Source organism: Odontomachus brunneus, unplaced genomic scaffold (genome assembly GCF_010583005.1).
Source record: "Odontomachus brunneus isolate Ranch 3 - 2012 unplaced genomic scaffold, Obru_v1 Obru_scaffold_202, whole genome shotgun sequence".
Taxonomy (NCBI): domain Eukaryota; kingdom Metazoa; phylum Arthropoda; class Insecta; order Hymenoptera; family Formicidae; genus Odontomachus; species Odontomachus brunneus.
Genome location: NW_022639652.1, coordinates 536863 through 545914, shown reverse-complemented (window position 1 = coordinate 545914; position 9052 = coordinate 536863).

Sequence of the window (9052 nt, the reverse complement as noted above, 5' to 3'; positions counted from 1 at the left end):
TAATTTCTCCCGAACAAATGCTTCGTAGCAACGGGTCGGCGAGACTAGTTAATACAGAGGTTAAAGTGTAAAAATTATGTGTCACAGAATAATATGTGTGTGTCTGAGAAAAATGTCGAGTAACTACTGACAAAATTGTGTGTCGCACTGTGTGTGAAATTACTGCGCAAAAATTACGTGTGAGTGTCGGAGTGAAAATTGTGTGTCGCACTGTGTGTGAAATGTTGAAGAAGAACTTGAACTGCGGAGCAAAAATTACGTGTGAATGTCGTGAGGAAAGAATGATGAACTGTGACTGATACTGCGACTGCTCGCGCGCTCCGGTGGCAAGGCTTATATAGGCTCCGGCGGCTTCCGACGGCGGCCGGACTGCAGCGCCGAATTGCAGGGTGGCATGGTGGTCCCAAGTCGGCCTTCATTAAAGGGATTCCACTACTCTTCAGCTTCCTGGTACTGCATGCGGGTGGCTGAATGACGTGATGCACGGTGGCGTGATGCATAGCGACGCGATGATATTATTTTTTTATCGTTCGTTTGTGTCCATGCGAGTTCACTACGCGAATATTTTATATTATTCTAATTGTATTAATAATTCTGTTGTTATGTATGGCCTTTTATAATTCCTTATTAATAATATTTCATAATACTAAGATGCCTTTGCTTGCATTGCCAATATTTTATTCTATAGTCTCGGCCCTTTTTAACAACTGAATTAATAAAATCGCTGTTAACAAAAAGTTTCGCTTAAAATATTACTTATGCTACATCTAGGTTAGTACAAATCGGCCGATGGCTACTTTGGCCTTTTAATATTATAGTGACACGAAAGTTTTAAAGTTTTTGGAGGCTTGGACGTTACAGATTCACTAGATATTAATAAGAATAAACGAAGATGTGATAGAAAATGTAACAGAAGATAAAAATAATACTGTCGTTATAATCGATATTAGTCATGTATTAGACAATGCAGAATATATTGAAAATGATAATTTCGCAGCACAAAGACCAATAGAAATAGTGGATACAAATTGCCAGGTGATAACATGTAATGCACAAGAAGATGTTGAAAATTCAAATTAAGATTTGTTGTATTGAGAAAATCAGTAGTATTGTAAATATCATTAATTAATAAGCTGTTTAAAATTATATTTAATTGTTTAATTTAATTGTAATTTAATTGTGTTTCACCAGATACCAATAAGATTGAATGTAATATTGCAAACAACGTAGCAGAAAACGAAGATACAACAATTGTTAAAAGTAATAGTAGTCATATGTTGGAATATGAAAGATATGTTCATTCTTTAGCACAAGAACCGATAATATTAACGACAGAGACAAATAATAATATGTGACGTACAAGAAGATCTTCCAAATTAAAATCAAGGTTTGATATATTGAATATTATCTAAAAATCAATGATCAATAAATTGTTTAAAATTACACTTGATTGTGTTTTATCAGATACTAATAGGAGTATATGCAGTATTGTGAACAACGTAGCGGAAAACGAAGATGCAACTGCCAGAAATGTTATTAGTCATATATTAGACCATACAGTATATGTTCAAAATATCTCAAAACAAAAATCGACAATATTAATGATAGATACAAATTTCCAGATAGCAACGTGTAACAGGAATATTAAAATTCTAATTAAGGTTTGTTAAGAAATATATAACTTTTTCGTATATAATGATAAATTACCCAGAGACGTTATACTGCCATCAGTATGCCGCTACGGCGTCACTTAGCTATTTAAGAATATAATCTGTTGCAAAGTTTAAATAATTTGGTTATCTATATTATTTTCTATTAGCTTCTATATTTGTACTTATTTTTTATGTATAATAGAAGAAACGTCTGAACTTCTTTCATTGAAGCTAGTACTTTCATTCAAGTCTGGAACATTGGAGTCGAAAATATTTAATATTTATATCTCTAAAACATTTTATAAATATTGTGTGCTCTTTGGGAATAAAGTATATATTTGCCGAGAAGTACAATGAAACATAAATGCTTCGACATATTATTTTCATTTATCATTAACTAAAACGTTCTTATCATTTTATTGTCTAATTAATTCTTCCTTAATTATTGTGAATTCTACAAAATAGTGCAGTTACTTTTTTACTCAGGTTAACCTGTTCTATCTTTACATGATTTATTGTACAAAAATTTCGGAAACTCTATATAATAATTGGAAATATATATAGTAAAATTACCAAGCTTATTCAATTTTTTTGCTTCTATTTGTTTGCTTTTCTCGTGTTTATTTAAATTCGCCATATTTTGATTGTATTCTACATCACAGTTGTTTCTAACATTATGGTCGTTTTCAATATCACCGTCGTTTTCTGTACTATTGTCCGAATAATTAATCCTAATTGACGTTCTCAGATGTTTGAGTCTATAATAGGATTAATAGAATATATATTTATAACAGAAGTGATAATATTAAAAATATATATTTTAAGTTGTGTATATTTAATATGTATGATTCATATTTTATATATAATATATATATTTCTTCTATGCTATAACATTCTTCAATTCTTTCGACATAATTTAAATCTTAAATTTTTAAACAATTCTGATAGTTTTTGATAGATAATAAAACGATAAGAACGTTTTAATTAATGATAAATTATTCTACAACTACTACTAGGTAGTTATAGCTATGTTACCTTGCAAAGTATTTTGTTGCACATTTCGAGTCGCATGATTAGATTAGAAGTTCGTCATCAATTATATTAGTATATGGTTCTATTGACAGCAGAATTAATGCCGATATGTTTTTGTCCATTTCGAATATATTTTCGTCATCGAATCGGCTGGAAACCCTGCCATTTGTATCGAATTCTGAGGATGCAGAATCTGAACCATCATTTTCATCGTTTTCATCAATATCAATTCCTTCAGCTACTTTCAAGAACTGCGATACTTCTAAAATTTCTTTTTCCAAAATTGGTTGTCTATAATGGCTTAAGTGTATTTTGTCATCATGACCCATAAAATTTGCTAATGTGGAAATTTCGTTCTCCGATAAATTATAATTTATACATTTTTACATAATTTTTTTGTACATAATTTATACATTGTTGCTACATGCTTTCGTAACTCAGTTGCACGTAAAGTCTCAGGTTTTTCCGCACCACATTCTACTGAATCCTGCCGTAACAAATCACATGCCAATAGATATCCATTTTTATTTTTTACAAGAGAAGGAAGTCCAAATAGATACGGGTTCTTTGAGGAAACTCTCGCAGTTTTTCTGTGTTTTAAAATCATATCGATGCAGTCTCTTAATTCTGCTGTTAATAGAACCGGTACTGTTTGTCCAAGTTTGCCTCTCAATGTAAAACGTACGTATCTTCTGGCTATTTGTTTCGGGTGTATATCAGTTGGACACGGGGCAATTGGACACAGTCCAATCACAAGTCGCTGTTCCAAGGGACCCTACAAATGTCTCTAATCACACGGTGCTGTGATTGGCTGTGTCCAAATGCACCGTGTCCAAGTGCACCGCTCCCATTTGTTTCCCATTTGCTGAAAGAGCTTTATACATTTCATTGGTTTGATAATCAATATGATATGCTTTGTAATCTTCAATAAAGGTCCTTTGTATTTCTCCGGCTCTACGACGGTTGAATACTTGCACTGATATCATTGTTACTTTCATAAGTGTAAGCCATGCCTCGTAAGAATATGTATCTTTTAAAGAATCATAAGTAGCTCGACGATTTTCTTGCAAAAAGTTATGAAGTTTAATGATATCAGATTTAGAAGGTAAAATAATTTTCTTACGTCTTTTATTTTGATTCCATGTTTCAGATATTATTTTACTGACATGTGTTGCAAAGTCTCCCGAAAACACTTTTAAAAAATCTTCAACAAGTAATTTTTTATCATAATTTTCTTTTTTAATATATTGATTAATAGAATCAGGTAAAGATGCACGAGATAATGCAGAAATGTTTGTGCTATCGACGGAGGCAGGAAAAAAGAAATATTTTGTATGTTGCAATACATTTCAAAGCAAAATATCTTCTACGACAAAAAATAAGAAGAATCGGCCGCCTGCTCCAAACATTGAAAACTACACATTGCGAAATTACAGATTTTGCTTCAATTTATTGCCCACGATATAGTACTGCCTGCATTGAAGCGATTAATACATTGGCAGGTTTATCTTCATGTGGAAAGTTTTATAAGATTCCGGCATTAGCATCAGCACTTAGTGGTTTAGTGAAAGAACTTGGAAAAATATTAGTAAATCAATATATTAGAAAAGAAAATTATGATAAAAAATTACTTGTTGAAGATTTTTCTTCTTATTTTTGTCATATCATTGCATCATTATGCTCTGATATTTTATATTTTCACACTGCTGATTCCCAAATGTAATTATTAACTCATCATAACGTATGAGACGTATAATATTATCTTCCTTTAGAATAGGAAAGACACGTAACTTTAATATATTATTCGCAACTGGATGTATTCAACCTATTATTGTTCTTCCTAAAACAGATATTGCTCTTGTATCTTTATTTGTTACGCCAATGCACCTTCCAGAATGGTGTCTACTTGTAATTTTCAATACAAATGCTTTACATTTCGGACAAGCAGTATAATCGGACGGTAATCTGTTGTATTATTTCTTAGAACGTCTTTCTACAAGTAATTCACCATCGTTCCGCATATTGTCTATATTATAATAAAAATCGCCACGTCGTCGGATTGTTTCTAAAATTTTTCGTCGTTCTGCACATCTTTTTGGCAGATGTTTGAATTTTTGAACTTCTAGCTCATTGCTATGTACACGTTCAAGATGACGAGATATTTTGCTTTGAAACGTATTGTAGTACATACAAAAATGTTTCTTCTTTCCTTCTTCCGTCGATAGGACAAACATGTCTGCATCATCTCGTGCATCTTTACCTGATTCTATTAATATAGTTGATATATCTAATCCGCTAGACTTAATTGCTTCAATGTAGGCAATACTATATCGTAAAAAATAAATTAAAAACCAAAATCTTTAATTTTGCATTGTGTAGATTTCAATGTTTGCAGAAATAATCAGTCGATTCTTTTCATCTCATATCATTGCGTCATTATGTTCTAAGTTTAAGTTAATAGTAATTTAATGTGAAAGTTTTTGTTTCTTTATGTATATGTAATTTTATGTGCATATGTGTTGTATATATATAAATGTTTTATTATTTAGATATTATATAATATATTGTTTATGTACGACTATTTTTTTCTATTTAATGTACTTTTGAGTTTTTTTTTATATCTTAAGTATTTCTGTAAAATAATTTAAAGTGTAATAAAGAAGTATCAGAAGAAAATATATATTTCGAAAAGATTATTTTTCTTTCATTATATGATATTATAATTAAAATAAGCTTCTCAGATAGAAATGCATAATGGCCACGTTTCATCACATGACAAAGATAATATTTTCATTTTTATTATTTATCATATACAGAGCAGACCAAACCGAATTGGATCAAATGACAAATGGGATCAATATAGCTCAAAAATAGTTGTCGTTAATACTTTTATTCAAACGAGTACGAGGAAAGCGTGAGGAGGTAACTGACATAATAAAACAGTTTGAAACAAAAGAAAAAGCTAACAATGATTGTCTCACAGTTTTTCTCGGGTTCCAAGAAAAACCGATACAAACGGCTTAATAGGAAAACTCTTGGGACCATGCTCTATCAATATATACCGATTTGAAAGCAACCTGAGTTTATAAAGGTGTGCCGTTCCTTTGTCAGATCTTATATTGATTCTATTTGCGCTGTGATCTAATTCGTCTCTGTCTATTCTAAATTTAATGCGAAATACATCATTGTGCAGAGGGAGTCCCAGATGCGCACATTGACAAACGGACACATCCAATCATATGTCGTTGTTTATAGAGTCTTTAGAATATCTCTAGTCTTTAGCATATCATACGGCGTTGTGGTTGGCTATGTCCGTTTGTCAATGTGCGCATCTGGGACGCTCCCATTGTGCACAACATGTATTCTATTATAAAGGATATAAAATTTATTTTGTGCCTGCTATATATTTTTGCATTTCGACTATGACGAAAGTACATTCTTCACACATGGAATTTATTATGTCAGTGTTTGTGTTATGGTCCTGATAAAACACAGTGCATTGAAATAATTACTAAAATATCCGGACCGTACATTAGCAGGATATACAATTTTGGACGGTTCTAATAAAATACTATGCATTCATATCGGTTTTACCATGGCGGTTCCGATAAACTACGGAACATGAAAAGTATTGTAAGGACGGACACGCTAATAGACAGTAGTCCTGCTAAAATACGTTTTAATAAGAAAATGGTCATACTAAACTACGGCTCACAAATATATATATATATGTATATATATATATTCATATTCAAATACACATGTTATATGACAACCCAGATAGCAAAAATTATTTATAAATATCTTATAAATATTTATAAGATTTTGTTATGTAGGACAAAACATGATGAAACGCTAAAAGACGTTTCAGCCGAAATGCACGTGTTGCATAAACAAACACTGCGAAATACGGCAAGTAAATCAAAAGTGCACGCGCTGCAGAAACATCACGTTACACTTTTGAACTGTTAGGTAATTAGGTCGGTAACCTAATTCCCTAATTTCATGAATGATATATAAAGAGTTGGACCACCTACTCGAGAGAGAGAGTAGAGAGAAGTTCTGACCAGTCTAGAGGCGCACGTTACATGTCTCAAGTGAGAGACAACTGACTCTAGAGTAATACGAGTGTTTCGCATTATAATAACATTAACCTACTCGGTAAAGGATAAGTTAAAAGGTATCTATGTGAAGTGTAATAAGACCGTGATCAGAAACTGTAAGAAGACAAGTTCAATAATGTATTTTTATTATAAAAACTCAAGATTATAAGATTCCCTCACTATCCTAACCGTTTGCACGTCTGCACCGGAATCCCAATTACCGGTTGTGCTTATCATAATTGAGGGCACAACAAAATTGGTGGCAGCGGTGGGATCCCGCGGTGTCCAAGCCTGCAACAAAAAGGAAGAAGGGAAAGGTCAAGTTGAAAGACTCAAAAATATTGGGAACTAAAATTAAAACTACGAGGGACGAGACACGAGAAAAAAATATCTCGATGACTCAGTAAAGCAAAATCAAGGAGAACTGAGGAACCGGAACGGACAACGCCACAGCAGAATCGAGGACGATCGTCGGAGATACGATCACCAAAACGCCTGCTGTCAGCGACACCGGAGCCTACAGTACGTCAGCATACCGAGCTAACCCGCCCCAAGCATCATACGTCGGAGTAACGTACAGGGAGCAGAGGCAGCCCCAGCTGATTCAACCTTGACACCAAGCAACGACCGACAGCGGATCGTGTACCAGAAACACCGTCAGCACAGCGAAAGAAAAAGTATACAACATGCGAATCACGGCGATAATGTAAGTCCAAAAACAAACACTGTAATCTATACGCATATTGAATGTCGGAAGGAAGCAATATACCCCGCGAACCGATAAGAAACCGTACCTGGTTGCATAGTGAGCCTGCAACCAGAACCTTAAGACGACTCGCCGGGTTAGATAACTTTGAAATTCCTCGTTTAATAAACCACACAAGACAACTAATCGACCAAAGCGTGCGCCGTACTTTGAATTTTAATAACGTCAGCTCTCACACGATTGACTCTCCAGCTCATGTAACAGTAGAGCGCGAATTTCCATTCACGGAATTAGATACTAGTATAATACCACCAGCACAATCTAACGTAAATACCCAAGTATTTAGAAGGCGAATACGGTTACCTTCAACAAGTTCTGTTAGCGATATATCTGCACGAGGTGAATTTTCACTCACCTCTTACGACAGCTCAGTATTTGAACGATCGGATAACGAAGACGAAGCAAATATGAACAATTCACCTCATAGGGAAACACGTACGGTAGGAAACAACGAAATCGACCGAGAAATAGAAAGGTTACAAGCTGAATATGAAACAGGAAATCCGCGAGTAGAAGCAAATCCTTCGGGAAGTCAAAATTTTAACCACATGAATCGCATTGAAACGGACGAAAATACACGACAAAATAGAGAAGAGATTTTGTTAGGAATAATAAATCAAATGAAACATCAAATGTGTCACTTAACTGAACAAGTGAGTGCCCTAACCGCGGACAGACAACATCCTATAAGATCAGACAATATGAACGTAACATACGGACGAACCATGTAAGAAATAAACAATCTCGAGCAAGTAGTTATATGCAGTTATCCGAAGCACGGAAAATAATTCCAGAATTTGATGGTACCTCACAAGAACGATTGCACGAATTCCTCAACGCAAGTGCATATGTAATAAACAATATAAATCCTGCAGAAGAACCTATGTTATTAGAAGCAATTTTATGTACTAAATTAAAAGGCAAAGCAATGATAGATTTCGACACTAGAGATATTCAAAATTTTGAACAATTAAAAAATGAATTAGAAACATGTTACTCGGTACGAAAAAGTATAACTTGTTTACAATTAGAATTTAATTCAATAAAACAGAAACCCGGAGAAAGTGCTCAAACTTATGGATTACGTGTAGACAAATTAGCAATGCAACTATACCAATCACTAATAAGTGATCTTGGGATAAGTAAAATTGAAAAATTTATAACTATATATATATATGTCTAGGGGCAGTTTCCGGGACAAAAAATAGAATCGAATAAAAATATTTTTAAAATAATTTCTCGATGATTTTATACCCACCCTATAAATGTAATTGATGTATTCTTACTCGTTTCGAAAAAAAAAAATATTTGGCAGTTTCCAGGACTTTCGTAGATTGGTAGTTTCAGAGACAGCATGTATTCCAGGACATCGATTGAATGGTAGCATCCAGGACAGCAAATATTTCCAGGACATCTACGAAATGATAGGTTCCGGGACAGGAAATGTTTCCAGGATATCTACTAAATGATACGTTCCGGAGCTGGAGCTAATTAGCTGT